The sequence below is a fragment of the Idiotropiscis lumnitzeri genome, unplaced genomic scaffold (assembly GCF_059441095.1).
Source record: "Idiotropiscis lumnitzeri isolate Australia: NSW breed Sydney's pygmy pipehorse unplaced genomic scaffold, RoL_Ilum_1.0 HiC_scaffold_114, whole genome shotgun sequence".
In the NCBI taxonomy this organism is placed as follows: domain Eukaryota; kingdom Metazoa; phylum Chordata; class Actinopteri; order Syngnathiformes; family Syngnathidae; genus Idiotropiscis; species Idiotropiscis lumnitzeri.
In genome coordinates, this window is record NW_028283652.1 from 223,515 (window position 1) to 238,620 (window position 15,106).

Sequence of the window (15,106 nt, forward strand, 5' to 3'; positions counted from 1 at the left end):
ATTAAACCTTCAACGGGCAGGGAATATGTAAATATTTTGAAATAGGTGGCTGGAGATTGGATAGTTTTAACACAGGGGCGGGGATAGCGGCCATTTTGGACAAAAGCGTAATTCTGTAGGCGGGGACAACGAGACAAAAGCGTAATTCTGTGGGCGGGGCTATGACGTCATCAAAATTTAAAAAAGCGTAATTCTATTATCTCTGCTGATATTTGTCATATATCTGTGACTTCAATCATGCATTGTAGATTGTTGTGACACATTTGTGACTGTGGTTATAGTTTCAGATTCTTGTTACGTATTTTTGGATTGAAGTATTTGCCACAATAAAGACAACATGTATAAAATGCTAAATTTTGAAAGGAATTCTCGCTTACGGCCATACTACCCTGAGAACGCCCGATCTCGTCCGATCTCTGAAGCTAAGCAGGGTCGGGCCTGGTTAGTACTTGGATGGGAGACCGCCTGGGAATACCAGGTGCTGTAAGCTTTTGCACCGCAAAAAATAAATAAATAAAGAAAACTTTGACAAATCTAAGCAAGTATGCGAGCTGCTTTTTTTTATAAATTTCCACATATTCGCCTGACAGGCTGAGAGCACAAATTGCCAACATTCAGCGTCCCCTGCCTTTGGGTGTTGCTACAGTCTCGCCGTGGACGACTCGCAAATGCGTGTGGCAATTTGCAAATGCGTGTCTGGAGACTTGACTGTGGCTCCGGAGCCACACATTAAGACCAAAAGGGTACCCTCGGAGTCTACAGGTGTAGCAGACATATGACCCGATGCAGTCCGGTTGGGTTGGTGCAGTGAGTGTTTACTAAATAAAAAGTTAATGAATCAATTTAAAAAAAATGGTGTTTACTGAATGCAATAAAGGGAAGTATAGTTAATGTGGCAATTAGCAGGTGTGGAGAAGCTTCATTCATTTTTTTTAGCTTCACTGGTTATATCATTGGTTCTTATTTTATTAGTTCCACTTTATTCTTCCATTTATTCCAATTTAATTTAAATAATGTCAAATAAATGGTACATGACCATGGGTGGATAGCAGTGAACGCCCCCCAAGTTATTGGTGTATATATTGGTGGTACGGGGCTGGTATAATATTAGTGCCCCCATGTGGTCCGAATGTGTAGCTACGGAGCCACACACAAGTCTCCTGACACGCATTTGCAAATCAGCACACGCATTTGCGAGTCGTCCGCGGCAGGACTGTAGCAAACGTCACCTGTAAGAAAAGGTCCCGTTTTTACAGGTCGCCCATCTACGGATTTTTGTCCGCATTTAACCATGTGTATGTGCCAACAAATCATTGTACACATTTGCTGATATTTGTCATATATCTGTGACTTCAATCATGCATTGTAGATTGTTGTGACACATTTGTGACTGTGGTTATAGTTTCAGATTCTTGTTACGTATTTTTGGATTGAAGTATTTGCCACAATAAAGACAACATGTATAAAATGCAAAATTTTGAAAGGAATTCTCGCTTACGGCCATACTACCCTGAGAACGCCCGATCTCGTCCGATCTCGGAAGCTAAGCAGGGTCGGGCCTGGTTAGTACTTGGATGGGAGACCGCCTGGGAATACCAGGTGCTGTAAGCTTTTGCACCGCAAAAATAAAAAAAACTTTTGACAAATGTAAGCAAGTATGCGAGCTGCATTTTTTATAAATTCCCACATATTCGCGTGACAGGCTGAGAGCACAAAATGCCAACATTCAGCGTCCCCTGGCTTTGGGTGTTGCTACAGTCTCGCCGTGGACGACTCGCAAATGCGTGTGGCAATTTGCAAATGCGTGTCTGGAGACTTGAGTGTGGCTCCGGAGCTCCACATTAAGACCAAAAGGGGACTCTCATAGTCTACAGGTGTAGCAGACGGATGACCCGATGCAGTCCGGTTGGGTTGGTGCAGTGAGTGTTTACTAAATAAAAAGTTAATGAATCAATTTAAAAAAATGGTGTTTACTGAATGCAATAAAGGGAAGTATAGTTAATGTGGCAATTAGCAGGTGTGGAGAAGCTTCATTCATTTTTTTTAGCTTCACTGGTTATATCATTGGTTCTTATTTTATTAGTTCCACTTTATTCTTCCATTTATTCCAATTTAATTTAAATAATGTCAAATAAATGGTACATGACCATGGGTGGATAGCAGTGAACGCCCCCCCAAGTTATTGGTGTATATATTGGTGGTACGGGGCTGGTATAATATTAGTGCCCCCATGTGGTCCGAATGTGTAGCTACGGAGCCACACACAAGTCTCCTGACACGCATTTGCAAATCAGCACACGCATTTGCGAGTCGTCCGCGGCAGGACTGTAGCAAACGTCACCTGTAAGAAAAGGTCCCGTTTTTACAGGTCGCCCATCTACGGATTTTTGTCCGCATTTAACCATGTGTATGTGCCAACAAATCATTGTACACATTTGCTGATATTTGTCATATATCTGTGACTTCAATCATGCATTGTAGATTGTTGTGACACATTTGTGACTGTGGTTATAGTTTCAGATTCTTGTTACGTATTTTTGGATTGAAGTATTTGCCACAATAAAGACAACATGTATAAAATGCAAAATTTTGAAAGGAATTCTCGCTTACGGCCATACTACCCTGAGAACGCCCGATCTCGTCCGATCTCGGAAGCTAAGCAGGGTCGGTCCTGGTTAGTACTTGGATGGGAGACCGCCTGGGAATACCAGGTGCTGTAAGCTTTTGCACCGCAAAAATAAAAAAAACTTTTGACAAATGTAAGCAAGTATGCGAGCTGCATTTTTTATAAATTCCCACATATTCGCCTGACAGGCTGAGAGCACAAAATGCCAACATTCAGCGTCCCCTGGCTTTGGGTGTTGCTACAGTCTCGCCGTGGACGACTCGCAAATGCGTGTGGCAATTTGCAAATGCGTGTCTGGAGACTTGAGTGTGGCTCCGGAGCTCCACATTAAGACCAAAAGGGGACTCTCATAGTCTACAGGTGTAGCAGACAGATGACCCGATGCAGTCCGGTTGGGTTGGTGCAGTGAGTGTTTACTAAATAAAAAGTTAATGAATCAATTTTAAAAAATGGTGTTTACTGAATGCAATAAAGGGAAGTATAGTTAATGTGGCAATTAGCAGGTGTGGAGAAGCTTCATTCATTTTTTTTAGCTTCACTGGTTATATCATTGGTTCTTATTTTATTAGTTCCACTTTATTCTTCCATTTATTCCAATTTAATTTAAATAATGTCAAATAAATGGTACATGACCATGGGTGGATAGCAGTGAACGCCCCCCCAAGTTATTGGTGTATATATTGGTGGTACGGGGCTGGTATAATATTAGTGCCCCCATGTGGTCCGAATGTGTAGCTACGGAGCCACACACAAGTCTCCTGACACGCATTTGCAAATCAGCACACGCATTTGCGAGTCGTCCGCGGCAGGACTGTAGCAAACGTCACCTGTAAGAAAAGGTCCCGTTTTTACAGGTCGCCCATCTACGGATTTTTGTCCGCATTTAACCACGTGTATGTGCCAACAAATCATTGTACACATTTGCTGATATTTGTCATATATCTGTGACTTCAATCATGCATTGTAGATTGTTGTGACACATTTGTGACTGTGGTTATAGTTTCAGATTCTTGTTACGTATTTTTGGATTGAAGTATTTGCCACAATAAAGACAACATGTATAAAATGCAAAATTTTGAAAGGAATTCTCGCTTACGGCCATACTACCCTGAGAACGCCCGATCTCGTCCGATCTCGGAAGCTAAGCAGGGTCGGGCCTGGTTAGTACTTGGATGGGAGACCGCCTGGGAATACCAGGTGCTGTAAGCTTTTGCACCGCAAAAATAAAAAAAACTTTTGACAAATGTAAGCAAGTATGCGAGCTGCTTTTTTATAAATTTCCACATATTCGCCTGACAGGCTGAGAGCACAAATTGCCAACATTCAGCGTCCCCTGCCTTTGGGTGTTGCTACAGTCTCGCCGTGGACGACTCGCAAATGCGTGTGGCAATTTGCAAATGCGTGTCTGGAGACTTGACTGTGGCTCCGGAGCCACACATTAAGACCAAAAGGGTACCCTCGGAGTCTACAGGTGTAGCAGACATATGACCCGATGCAGTCCGGTTGGGTTGGTGCAGTGAGTGTTTACTAAATAAAAAGTTAATGAATCAATTTTAAAAAATGGCGTTTACTGAATGCAATAAAGGGAAGTATAGTTAATGTGGCAATTAGCAGGTGTGGAGAAGCTTCATTCATTTTTTTTAGCTTCACTGGTTATATCATTGGTTCTTATTTTATTAGTTCCACTTTATTCTTCCATTTATTCCAATTTAATTTAAATAATGTCAAATAAATGGTACATGACCATGGGTGGATAGCAGTGAACGCCCCCCCAAGTTATTGGTGTATATATTGGTGGTACGGGGCTGGTATAATATTAGTGCCCCCATGTGGTCCGAATGTGTAGCTACGGAGCCACACACAAGTCTCCTGACACGCATTTGCAAATCAGCACACGCATTTGCGAGTCGTCCGCGGCAGGACTGTAGCAAACGTCACCTGTAAGAAAAGGTCCCGTTTTTACAGGTCGCCCATCTACGGATTTTTGTCCGCATTTAACCATGTGTATGTGCCAACAAATCATTGTACACATTTGCTGATATTTGTCATATATCTGTGACTTCAATCATGCATTGTAGATTGTTGTGACACATTTGTGACTGTGGTTATAGTTTCAGATTCTTGTTACGTATTTTTGGATTGAAGTATTTGCCACAATAAAGACAACATGTATAAAATGCAAAATTTTGAAAGGAATTCTCGCTTACGGCCATACTACCCTGAGAACGCCCGATCTCGTCCGATCTCGGAAGCTAAGCAGGGTCGGGCCTGGTTAGTACTTGGATGGGAGACCGCCTGGGAATACCAGGTGCTGTAAGCTTTTGCACTGCAAAAATAAAAAAAACTTTTGACAAATGTAAGCAAGTATGCGAGCTGCATTTTTTATAAATTCCCACATATTCGCGTGACAGGCTGAGAGCACAAAATGCCAACATTCAGCGTCCCCTGGCTTTGGGTGTTGCTACAGTCTCGCCGTGGACGACTCGCAAATGCGTGTGGCAATTTGCAAATGCGTGTCTGGAGACTTGAGTGTGGCTCCGGAGCTCCACATTAAGACCAAAAGGGGACTCTCATAGTCTACAGGTGTAGCAGACGGATGACCCGATGCAGTCCGGTTGGGTTGGTGCAGTGAGTGTTTACTAAATAAAAAGTTAATGAATCAATTTAAAAAAATGGTGTTTACTGAATGCAATAAAGGGAAGTATAGTTAATGTGGCAATTAGCAGGTGTGGAGAAGCTTCATTCATTTTTTTTAGCTTCACTGGTTATATCATTGGTTCTTATTTTATTAGTTCCACTTTATTCTTCCATTTATTCCAATTTAATTTAAATAATGTCAAATAAATGGTACATGACCATGGGTGGATAGCAGTGAACGCCCCCCCAAGTTATTGGTGTATATATTGGTGGTACGGGGCTGGTATAATATTAGTGCCCCCATGTGGTCCGAATGTGTAGCTACGGAGCCACACACAAGTCTCCTGACACGCATTTGCAAATCAGCACACGCATTTGCGAGTCGTCCGCGGCAGGACTGTAGCAAACGTCACCTGTAAGAAAAGGTCCCGTTTTTACAGGTCGCCCATCTACGGATTTTTGTCCGCATTTAACCATGTGTATGTGCCAACAAATCATTGTACACATTTGCTGATATTTGTCATATATCTGTGACTTCAATCATGCATTGTAGATTGTTGTGACACATTTGTGACTGTGGTTATAGTTTCAGATTCTTGTTACGTATTTTTGGATTGAAGTATTTGCCACAATAAAGACAACATGTATAAAATGCAAAATTTTGAAAGGAATTCTCGCTTACGGCCATACTACCCTGAGAACGCCCGATCTCGTCCGATCTCGGAAGCTAAGCAGGGTCGGTCCTGGTTAGTACTTGGATGGGAGACCGCCTGGGAATACCAGGTGCTGTAAGCTTTTGCACCGCAAAAATAAAAAAAACTTTTGACAAATGTAAGCAAGTATGCGAGCTGCATTTTTTATAAATTCCCACATATTCGCCTGACAGGCTGAGAGCACAAAATGCCAACATTCAGCGTCCCCTGGCTTTGGGTGTTGCTACAGTCTCGCCGTGGACGACTCGCAAATGCGTGTGGCAATTTGCAAATGCGTGTCTGGAGACTTGAGTGTGGCTCCGGAGCTCCACATTAAGACCAAAAGGACTTGAGTGTGGCTCCGGAGCTCCACATTAAGACCAAAAGGGGACTCTCATAGTCTACAGGTGTAGCAGACAGATGACCCGATGCAGTCCGGTTGGGTTGGTGCAGTGAGTGTTTACTAAATAAAAAGTTAATGAATCAATTTTAAAAAATGGTGTTTACTGAATGCAATAAAGGGAAGTATAGTTAATGTGGCAATTAGCAGGTGTGGAGAAGCTTCATTCATTTTTTTTAGCTTCACTGGTTATATCATTGGTTCTTATTTTATTAGTTCCACTTTATTCTTCCATTTATTCCAATTTAATTTAAATAATGTCAAATAAATGGTACATGACCATGGGTGGATAGCAGTGAACGCCCCCCCAAGTTATTGGTGTATATATTGGTGGTACGGGGCTGGTATAATATTAGTGCCCCCATGTGGTCCGAATGTGTAGTTACGGAGCCACACACAAGTCTCCTGACACGCATTTGCAAATCAGCACACGCATTTGCGAGTCGTCCGCGGCAGGACTGTAGCAAACGTCACCTGTAAGAAAAGGTCCCGTTTTTACAGGTCGCCCATCTACGGATTTTTGTCCGCATTTAACCACGTGTATGTGCCAACAAATCATTGTACACATTTGCTGATATTTGTCATATATCTGTGACTTCAATCATGCATTGTAGATTGTTGTGACACATTTGTGACTGTGGTTATAGTTTCAGATTCTTGTTACGTATTTTTGGATTGAAGTATTTGCCACAATAAAGACAACATGTATAAAATGCAAAATTTTGAAAGGAATTCTCGCTTACGGCCATACTACCCTGAGAACGCCCGATCTCGTCCGATCTCGGAAGCTAAGCAGGGTCGGGCCTGGTTAGTACTTGGATGGGAGACCGCCTGGGAATACCAGGTGCTGTAAGCTTTTGCACCGCAAAAATAAAAAAAACTTTTGACAAATGTAAGCAAGTATGCGAGCTGCTTTTTTATAAATTTCCACATATTCGCCTGACAGGCTGAGAGCACAAATTGCCAACATTCAGCGTCCCCTGCCTTTGGGTGTTGCTACAGTCTCGCCGTGGACGACTCGCAAATGCGTGTGGCAATTTGCAAATGCGTGTCTGGAGACTTGACTGTGGCTCCGGAGCCACACATTAAGACCAAAAGGGTACCCTCGGAGTCTACAGGTGTAGCAGACATATGACCCGATGCAGTCCGGTTGGGTTGGTGCAGTGAGTGTTTACTAAATAAAAAGTTAATGAATCAATTTTAAAAAATGGCGTTTACTGAATGCAATAAAGGGAAGTATAGTTAATGTGGCAATTAGCAGGTGTGGAGAAGCTTCATTCATTTTTTTTAGCTTCACTGGTTATATCATTGGTTCTTATTTTATTAGTTCCACTTTATTCTTCCATTTATTCCAATTTAATTTAAATAATGTCAAATAAATGGTACATGACCATGGGTGGATAGCAGTGAACGCCCCCCCAAGTTATTGGTGTATATATTGGTGGTACGGGGCTGGTATAATATTAGTGCCCCCATGTGGTCCGAATGTGTAGCTACGGAGCCACACACAAGTCTCCTGACACGCATTTGCAAATCAGCACACGCATTTGCGAGTCGTCCGCGGCAGGACTGTAGCAAACGTCACCTGTAAGAAAAGGTCCCGTTTTTACAGGTCGCCCATCTACGGATTTTTGTCCGCATTTAACCATGTGTATGTGCCAACAAATCATTGTACACATTTGCTGATATTTGTCATATATCTGTGACTTCAATCATGCATTGTAGATTGTTGTGACACATTTGTGACTGTGGTTATAGTTTCAGATTCTTGTTACGTATTTTTGGATTGAAGTATTTGCCACAATAAAGACAACATGTATAAAATGCAAAATTTTGAAAGGAATTCTCGCTTACGGCCATACTACCCTGAGAACGCCCGATCTCGTCCGATCTCGGAAGCTAAGCAGGGTCGGGCCTGGTTAGTACTTGGATGGGAGACCGCCTGTGAATACCAGGTGCTGTAAGCTTTTGCACCGCAAAAAATAAATAAATAAAGAAAACTTTGACAAATCTAAGCAAGTATGCGAGCTGCTTTTTTTTATAAATTTCCACATATTCGCCTGACAGGCTGAGAGCACAAATTGCCAACATTCAGCGTCCCCTGCCTTTGGGTGTTGCTACAGTCTCGCCGTGGACGACTCGCAAATGCGTGTGGCAATTTGCAAATGCGTGTCTGGAGACTTGACTGTGGCTCCGGAGCCACACATTAAGACCAAAAGGGTACCCTCGGAGTCTACAGGTGTAGCAGACATATGACCCGATGCAGTCCGGCTGGGTTGGTGCAGTGAGTGTTTACTAAATAAGAAGTTAATGAATCAATTTAAAAAAATGGCGTTTACTGAATGCAATAAAGGGAAGTATAGTTAATGTGGGAATTAGCAGGTGTGGAGAAGCTTCATTCATTTTTTTTAGCTTCACTGGTTATATCATTGGTTCTTATTTTATTAGTTCCACTTTATTCTTCCATTTATTCCAATTTAATTTAAATAATGTCAAATAAATGGTACATGACCATGGGTGGATAGCAGTGAACGCCCCCCCAAGTTATTGGTGTATATATTGGTGGTACGGGGCTGGTATAATATTAGTGCCCCCATGTGGTCCGAATGTGTAGCTACGGAGCCACACACAAGTCTCCTGACACGCATTTGCAAATCAGCACACGCATTTGCGAGTCGTCCGCGGCAGGACTGTAGCAAACGTCACCTGTAAGAAAAGGTCCCGTTTTTACAGGTCGCCCATCAATGGATTTTTGTCCGCATTTAACCATGTGTATGTGCCAACAAATCATTGTACACATTTGCTGATATTTGTCATATATCTGTGACTTCAATCATGCATTGTAGATTGTTGTGACACATTTGTGACTGTGGTTATAGTTTCAGATTCTTGTTACGTGTTTTTGGATTGAAGTATTTGCCACAATAAAGACAACATGTATAAAATGCAAAATTTTGAAAGGAATTCTCGCTTACGGCCATCCTACCCTGAGAACGCCCGATCTCGTCCGATCTCGGAAGCTAAGCAGGGTCGGGCCTGGTTAGTACTTGGATGGGAGACCGCCTGGGAATACCAGGTGCTGTAAGCTTTTGCACCGCAAAAATAAAAAAAACTTTTGACAAATGTAAGCAAGTATGCGATCTGCTTTTTTATAAATTCCCACATATTCGCCTGACAGGCTGAGAGCACAAAATGCCAACATTCAGCGTCCCCTGCCTTTGGGTGTTGCTACAGTCTCGCCGTGGACGACTCGCAAATGCGTGTGGCAATTTGCAAATGCGTGTCTGGAGACTTGAGTGTGGCTCCGGAGCTCCACATTAAGACCAAAAGGGGACTCTCGTAGTCTACAGGTGTAGCAGACAGATGACCCGATGCAGTCCGGTTGGGTTGGTGCAGTGAGTGTTTACTAAATAAAAAGTTAATGAATCAATTTTAAAAAATGGTGTTTACTGAATGCAATAAAGGGAAGTATAGTTAATGTGGCAATTAGCAGGTGTGGAGAAGCTTCATTCATTTTTTTTAGCTTCACTGGTTATATCATTGGTTCTTATTTTATTAGTTCCACTTTATTCTTCCATTTATTCCAATTTAATTTAAATAATGTCAAATAAATGGTACATGACCATGGGTGGATAGCAGTGAACGCCCCCCCAAGTTATTGGTGTATATATTGGTGGTACGGGGCTGGTATAATATTAGTGCCCCCATGTGGTCCGAATGTGTAGCTACGGAGCCACACACAAGTCTCCTGACACGCATTTGCAAATCAGCACACGCATTTGCGAGTCGTCCGCGGCAGGACTGTAGCAAACGTCACCTGTAAGAAAAGGTCCCGTTTTTACAGGTCGCCCATCTACGGATTTTTGTCCGCATTTAACCATGTGTATGTGCCAACAAATCATTGTACACATTTGCTGATATTTGTCATATATCTGTGACTTCAATCATGCATTGTAGATTGTTGTGACACATTTGTGACTGTGGTTATAGTTTCAGATTCTTGTTACGTATTTTTGGATTGAAGTATTTGCCACAATAAAGACAACATGTATAAAATGCTAAATTTTGAAAGGAATTCTCGCTTACGGCCATACTACCCTGAGAACGCCCGATCTCGTCCGATCTCGGAAGCTAAGCAGGGTCGGGCCTGGTTAGTACTTGGATGGGAGACCGCCTGGGAATACCAGGTGCTGTAAGCTTTTGCACCGCAAAAAATAAATAAATAAAGAAAACTTTGACAAATCTAAGCAAGTATGCGAGCTGCTTTTTTTATAAATTTCCACATATTCGCCTGACAGGCTGAGAGCACAAATTGCCAACATTCAGCGTCCCCTGCCTTTGGGTGTTGCTACAGTCTCGCCGTGGACGACTCGCAAATGCGTGTGGCAATTTGCAAATGCGTGTCTGGAGACTTGACTGTGGCTCCGGAGCCACACATTAAGACCAAAAGGGTACCCTCGGAGTCTACAGGTGTAGCAGACATATGACCCGATGCAGTCCGGTTGGGTTGGTGCAGTGAGTGTTTACTAAATAAGAAGTTAATGAATCAATTTTAAAAAATGGCGTTTACTGAATGCAATAAAGGGAAGTATAGTTAATGTGGGAATTAGCAGGTGTGGAGAAGCTTCATTCATTTTTTTTAGCTTCACTGGTTATATCATTGGTTCTTATTTTATTAGTTCCACTTTATTCTTCCATTTATTCCAATTTAATTTAAATAATGTCAAATAAATGGTACATGACCATGGGTGGATAGCAGTGAACGCCCCCCCAAGTTATTGGTGTATATATTGGTGGTACGGGGCTGGTATAATATTAGTGCCCCCATGTGGTCCGAATGTGTAGCTACGGAGCCACACACAAGTCTCCTGACACGCATTTGCAAATCAGCACACGCATTTGCGAGTCGTCCGCGGCAGGACTGTAGCAAACGTCACCTGTAAGAAAAGGTCCCGTTTTTACAGGTCGCCCATCTACGGATTTTTGTCCGCATTTAACCATGTGTATGTGCCAACAAATCATTGTACACATTTGCTGATATTTGTCATATATCTGTGACTTCAATCATGCATTGTAGATTGTTGTGACACATTTGTGACTGTGGTTATAGTTTCAGATTCTTGTTACGTGTTTTTGGATTGAAGTATTTGCCACAATAAAGACAACATGTATAAAATGCAAAATTTTGAAAGGAATTCGCGCTTACGGCCATACTACCCTGAGAACGCCCGATCTCGTCCGATCTCGGAAGCTAAGCAGGGTCGGGCCTGGTTAGTACTTGGATGGGAGACCGCCTGGGAATACCAGGTGCTGTAAGCTTTTGCACCGCAAAAATAAAAAAAACTTTTGACAAATGTAAGCAAGTATGCGAGCTGCTTTTTTATAAATTCCCACATATTCGCCTGACAGGCTGAGAGCACAAAATGCCAACATTCAGCGTCCCCTGCCTTTGGGTGTTGCTACAGTCTCGCCGTGGACGACTCGCAAATGCGTGTGGCAATTTGCAAATGCGTGTCTGGAGACTTGAGTGTGGCTCCGGAGCTCCACATTAAGACCAAAAGGGGACTCTCGTAGTCTACAGGTGTAGCAGACAGATGACCCGATGCAGTCCGGTTGGGTTGGTGCAGTGAGTGTTTACTAAATAAAAAGTTAATGAATCAATTTTAAAAAATGGTGTTTACTGAATGCAATAAAGGGAAGTATAGTTAATGTGGCAATTAGCAGGTGTGGAGAAGCTTCATTCATTTTTTTTAGCTTCACTGGTTATATCATTGGTTCTTATTTTATTAGTTCCACTTTATTCTTCCATTTATTCCAATTTAATTTAAATAATGTCAAATAAATGGTACATGACCATGGGTGGATAGCAGTGAACGCCCCCCCAAGTTATTGGTGTATATATTGGTGGTACGGGGCTGGTATAATATTAGTGCCCCCATGTGGTCCGAATGTGTAGCTACGGAGCCACACACAAGTCTCCTGACACGCATTTGCAAATCAGCACACGCATTTGCGAGTCGTCCGCGGCAGGACTGTAGCAAACGTCACCTGTAAGAAAAGGTCCCGTTTTTACAGGTCGCCCATCTACGGATTTTTGTCCGCATTTAACCATGTGTATGTGCCAACAAATCATTGTACACATTTGCTGATATTTGTCATATATCTGTGACTTCAATCATGCATTGTAGATTGTTGTGACACATTTGTGACTGTGGTTATAGTTTCAGATTCTTGTTACGTGTTTTTGGATTGAAGTATTTGCCACAATAAAGACAACATGTATAAAATGCAAAATTTTGAAAGGAATTCTCGCTTACGGCCATACTACCCTGAGAACGCCCGATCTCGTCCGATCTCGGAAGCTAAGCAGGGTCGGGCCTGGTTAGTACTTGGATGGGAGACCGCCTGGGAATACCAGGTGCTGTAAGCTTTTGCACCGCAAAAATAAAAAAAACTTTTGACAAATGTAAGCAAGTATGCGAGCTGCTTTTTTATAAATTTCCACATATTCGCCTGACAGGCTGAGAGCACAAAATGCCAACATTCAGCGTCCCCTGCCTTTGGGTGTTGCTACAGTCTCGCCGTGGACGACTCGCAAATGCGTGTGGCAATTTGCAAATGCGTGTCTGGAGACTTGAGTGTGGCTCCGGAGCTCCACATTAAGACCAAAAGGGGACTCTCGTAGTCTACAGGTGTAGCAGACAGATGACCCGATGCAGTCCGGTTGGGTTGGTGCAGTGAGTGTTTACTAAATAAAAAGTTAATGAATCAATTTTAAAAAATGGTGTTTACTGAATGCAATAAAGGGAAGTATAGTTAATGTGGCAATTAGCAGGTGTGGAGAAGCTTCATTCATTTTTTTTAGCTTCACTGGTTATATCATTGGTTCTTATTTTATTAGTTCCACTTTATTCTTCCATTTATTCCAATTTAATTTAAATAATGTCAAATAAATGGTACATGACCATGGGTGGATAGCAGTGAACGCCCCCCCAAGTTATTGGTGTATATATTGGTGGTACGGGGCTGGTATAATATTAGTGCCCCCATGTGGTCCGAATGTGTAGCTACGGAGCCACACACAAGTCTCCTGACACGCATTTGCAAATCAGCACACGCATTTGCGAGTCGTCCGCGGCAGGACTGTAGCAAACGTCACCTGTAAGAAAAGGTCCCGTTTTTACAGGTCGCCCATCTACGGATTTTTGTCCGCATTTAACCATGTGTATGTGCCAACAAATCATTGTACACATTTGCTGATATTTGTCATATATCTGTGACTTCAATCATGCATTGTAGATTGTTGTGACACATTTGTGACTGTGGTTATAGTTTCAGATTCTTGTTACGTATTTTTGGATTGAAGTATTTGCCACAATAAAGACAACATGTATAAAATGCTAAATTTTGAAAGGAATTCTCGCTTACGGCCATACTACCCTGAGAACGCCCGATCTCGTCCGATCTTGGAAGCTAAGCAGGGTCGGGCCTGGTTAGTACTTGGATGGGAGACCGCCTGGGAATACAAGGTGCTGTAAGCTTTTGCACCGCAAAAAATAAATAAATAAAGAAAACTTTGACAAATCTAAGCAAGTATGCGAGCTGCTTTTTTTTATAAATTTCCACATATTCGCCTGACAGGCTGAGAGCACAAATTGCCAACATTCAGCGTCCCCTGCCTTTGGGTGTTGCTACAGTCTCGCCGTGGACGACTCGCAAATGCGTGTGGCAATTTGCAAATGCGTTTCTGGAGACTTGACTGTGGCTCCGGAGCCACACATTAAGACCAAAAGGGTACCCTCGGAGTCTACAGGTGTAGCAGACATATGACCCGATGCAGTCCGGTTGGGTTGGTGCAGTGAGTGTTTACTAAATAAGAAGTTAATGAATCAATTTTAAAAAATGGCGTTTACTGAATGCAATAAAGGGAAGTATAGTTAATGTGGGAATTAGCAGGTGTGGAGAAGCTTCATTCATTTTTTTTAGCTTCACTGGTTATATCATTGGTTCTTATTTTATTAGTTCCACTTTATTCTTCCATTTATTCCAATTTAATTTAAATAATGTCAAATAAATGGTACATGACCATGGGTGGATAGCAGTGAACGCCCCCCCAAGTTATTGGTGTATATATTGGTGGTACGGGGCTGGTATAATATTAGTGCCCCCATGTGGTCCGAATGTGTAGCTACGGAGCCACACACAAGTCTCCTGACACGCATTTGCAAATCAGCACACGCATTTGCGAGTCGTCCGCGGCAGGACTGTAGCAAACGTCACCTGTAAGAAAAGGTCCCGTTTTTACAGGTCGCCCATCTACGGATTTTTGTCCGCATTTAACCATGTGTATGTGCCAACAAATCATTGTACACATTTGCTGATATTTGTCATATATCTGTGACTTCAATCATGCATTGTAGATTGTTGTGACACATTTGTGACTGTGGTTATAGTTTCAGATTCTTGTTACGTGTTTTTGGATTGAAGTATTTGCCACAATAAAGACAACATGTATAAAATGCAAAATTTTGAAAGGAATTCTCGCTTACGGCCATACTACCCTGAGAACGCCCAGGTGTGGTTGGTTGAGTGATTGCAGGTGTGCCTGATTGTCACTCTGCGTGAGTGTGCAGAGGTGACAGTCAGAGCTCTATGCTCCTGGCTTATGTCTTTTTTTGTGGCAAATCTTGGTTAATCTTTTCTGAATTTTTGGGAGTTTTTGTTTAGCTTTTTTTTTCTCCTCCCAGCCTC

General features: G+C 42.4%; 13 non-coding genes across 13 annotated transcripts; all 13 read left to right on the forward strand.

Moving 5' to 3' along the window:
- Positions 1-371: 371 nt before the first annotated feature.
- LOC148315284 (5S ribosomal RNA) lies at positions 372-490 on the forward strand. Its single transcript, XR_015841157.1, has one exon. It is a non-coding gene; the product is annotated as a 5S ribosomal RNA (ribosomal RNA).
- Positions 491-1,492: 1,002 nt separating this feature from the next.
- On the forward strand, positions 1,493-1,611 carry LOC148315285 (5S ribosomal RNA). The gene has a single exon (XR_015840929.1). It is a non-coding gene; the product is annotated as a 5S ribosomal RNA (ribosomal RNA).
- A 993-nt stretch (positions 1,612-2,604) lies between these two features.
- On the forward strand, positions 2,605-2,723 carry LOC148315286 (5S ribosomal RNA). The gene has a single exon (XR_015841133.1). It is a non-coding gene; the product is annotated as a 5S ribosomal RNA (ribosomal RNA).
- Positions 2,724-3,716: 993 nt separating this feature from the next.
- On the forward strand, positions 3,717-3,835 carry LOC148315287 (5S ribosomal RNA). Its single transcript, XR_015840930.1, has one exon. It is a non-coding gene; the product is annotated as a 5S ribosomal RNA (ribosomal RNA).
- Positions 3,836-4,827: 992 nt separating this feature from the next.
- On the forward strand, positions 4,828-4,946 carry LOC148315288 (5S ribosomal RNA). Its single transcript, XR_015840931.1, has one exon. It is a non-coding gene; the product is annotated as a 5S ribosomal RNA (ribosomal RNA).
- A 993-nt stretch (positions 4,947-5,939) lies between these two features.
- LOC148315289 (5S ribosomal RNA) lies at positions 5,940-6,058 on the forward strand. The gene has a single exon (XR_015841134.1). It is a non-coding gene; the product is annotated as a 5S ribosomal RNA (ribosomal RNA).
- Positions 6,059-7,092: 1,034 nt separating this feature from the next.
- LOC148315290 (5S ribosomal RNA) lies at positions 7,093-7,211 on the forward strand. Its single transcript, XR_015840932.1, has one exon. It is a non-coding gene; the product is annotated as a 5S ribosomal RNA (ribosomal RNA).
- Positions 7,212-8,203: 992 nt separating this feature from the next.
- Positions 8,204-8,322, forward strand: LOC148315291 (5S ribosomal RNA). The gene has a single exon (XR_015841083.1). It is a non-coding gene; the product is annotated as a 5S ribosomal RNA (ribosomal RNA).
- Positions 8,323-9,324: 1,002 nt separating this feature from the next.
- LOC148315292 (5S ribosomal RNA) lies at positions 9,325-9,443 on the forward strand. The gene has a single exon (XR_015841103.1). It is a non-coding gene; the product is annotated as a 5S ribosomal RNA (ribosomal RNA).
- A 992-nt stretch (positions 9,444-10,435) lies between these two features.
- On the forward strand, positions 10,436-10,554 carry LOC148315293 (5S ribosomal RNA). Its single transcript, XR_015840933.1, has one exon. It is a non-coding gene; the product is annotated as a 5S ribosomal RNA (ribosomal RNA).
- A 1,001-nt stretch (positions 10,555-11,555) lies between these two features.
- On the forward strand, positions 11,556-11,674 carry LOC148315294 (5S ribosomal RNA). Its single transcript, XR_015840934.1, has one exon. It is a non-coding gene; the product is annotated as a 5S ribosomal RNA (ribosomal RNA).
- Positions 11,675-12,666: 992 nt separating this feature from the next.
- LOC148315295 (5S ribosomal RNA) lies at positions 12,667-12,785 on the forward strand. Its single transcript, XR_015840935.1, has one exon. It is a non-coding gene; the product is annotated as a 5S ribosomal RNA (ribosomal RNA).
- Positions 12,786-13,777: 992 nt separating this feature from the next.
- LOC148315296 (5S ribosomal RNA) lies at positions 13,778-13,896 on the forward strand. Its single transcript, XR_015841215.1, has one exon. It is a non-coding gene; the product is annotated as a 5S ribosomal RNA (ribosomal RNA).
- Positions 13,897-15,106: the final 1,210 nt, after the last annotated feature.